This window comes from Carlito syrichta, unplaced genomic scaffold (assembly GCF_000164805.1).
Source record: "Carlito syrichta isolate Samal-C Ts95f unplaced genomic scaffold, Tarsius_syrichta-2.0.1 Scaffold317135, whole genome shotgun sequence".
Lineage (NCBI taxonomy): Eukaryota > Metazoa > Chordata > Mammalia > Primates > Tarsiidae > Carlito > Carlito syrichta.
Window position 1 is genome coordinate 154,429 of NW_007261231.1, and position 2,174 is coordinate 156,602.

Below are 2,174 nucleotides of genomic sequence, written 5' to 3' on the forward strand. Positions count from 1 at the left end.
TGAACTTCGTTAAATTTATTTTCATAGATTTTTGTGTTCTAATTTACATTGCTCAATTTTCCAAATGGGGTGCCATTGTAATAAAGATAAAATATTGTTATATAACTCTTATAATAGTATTTTGTCTTCAACTCTATTTATGTGTCACTCATCTGTAGCCTCTTCAACTATCCTTTTTGAGCATCTTCGTGTATTATGCTTTATGTCCTTTCACATTTAACTTGTCTGTGCTTTGAATTTAAAGATAGTCTTTTGTAGGCAGCTGCCACTTTGATCTGGTATTATTTTTGAGGGTTTCTGTCAATACCTGTATTTTGACTAATATTTCAATTTATTTAAGTTTACAGTAATTAAGAAAAATGTTGAAATCAAATTATTTGTATTTATACATCCATATAATTATAAATTTATATGTATGTATGTAAAAACATATATATAGTGTGTATGTATGTGATATATATATATATATATATATATATATAAAGAGAGAGAGGAAGAGATAGTGTTTTCTTTGCTGATATCTCCAATACTATACTGGCTGATGACAGGCATCTCCAAAACAAGCGGCCGCGGTTGGGATTTACCTTTCTAAGGCCTCCAGGATTTCACCTCTGGCTAGTGTGCAGCCAGCATAGGATACTATCATAGACCCCTAGGCGGGGCTCTTCAAGGTGTAACCCACTCATTTAGGGGAAGCTACTCTACCTGTCCAGATAAATGCATATCTCTTCTGCCAAAAGAGCCTCATCCAGAATAACTTTCCACAAATGTACTGTGCATTTATCTAACTACAAGGTGCCATACAAAACAACACTCATGGTCAAGCTCTCCACTTTTCAAAAGGAAATCTATCATGGAATTTTCCAGAAGCTGCTAGTCTTTTACATATGTGGGCTTGCTTTAAATAAGTTGTAAACTTTAAACTCTGTCAAAGGACACAATAAACCAGGGTTAATATACAATCCTGGTTTACAATATACAATTTATGGGTCTTGAAATAATGCAAAAAAAAAATTGCCTTACCCTCTTTCCTTCTAACTGGTATCATTACAATTAACCCACTTGAAGAAACTGGGAAGGTCCCAGGGAATGTACAGTTATTATGACAAGGGAACACAGGAATGAAAATAACTGATATGTGAATGAAATTTTGGCTACAAAAACATATTTATAGTTCTGGTGCAGAATGCTGATTGTGGAAAAGGCTGTGCATGTGTAGGTGAGGGATATATGGGCATCCTCTGTAACTTCTACTCAATTTGCTGTAATCCCAAAGATACTTTAACGTATTATTTTTTTAACTTTAAATTTTTTATTTTAAAATTATGGGGTACAATTCAGGGTTAGGTATACGAGTCTTCATTTCGCAAGTACCCTTGTTGATGAGGTGCGTCCCGCATCCCCAGTCAGTTTCCCACTAGTGCCAATCCCCCCCATCCCCATGCCCCCACAGTTTCTAACTAATGTCAATCCTTTTCTTATAGTATGATAATAGTTGTCAAAGTCCTCTTATGAGTGAGAACATGTGAGATTCAGTTCTTTGTTTATGTCAAAGATCACTCATTATTAGAGACTCTAAGTCGATCCAGATTGCTGTGAAGTTCATGATTTTGTTTTTAAAAATTTTTTTTAAAAGAGTAGCAGAGATATTTAAGAGGATGTTATTCTTTGGATTTATTCTTTGACTGTCCTTTGGGAGTTAAGCCATAGCATGTGATCAAGTACTCTTGCCCTACATTATTTACCCATCAATGTGAAAACTCTCATTTCCCACAGGATGATTTGTATCACTGCTAGTGACTGCTGCCTCTCTTCACACTGTTAATTTTGCTTATAGAGTCATTTTGGAATGGAAAATTTTTTTACAGGATTAGAATTCATGCATTATTCTATTGTTTCTTTTATCCAGTTATGTTATACCCTTTTCTGCAAATCTAATACCTAATTATCACGGTCATCCCCTCTGCCAAACACAGCCGATTTTTCCCTCAGGGTTTCTGTACTATCTGGATGAGAGTTTTCACACTGTGTTTCCTGCACATTAATACAGGATATGTCCTCAGGTCTCCAATTGCTCAACTTCATGCAGACTGTGCTCGTGGATACATACCTATTCCTGGTGACTCTTCCTGGCAACTTCTGTGCATAGTTAGTGTCATCATCACCAGGGTAGA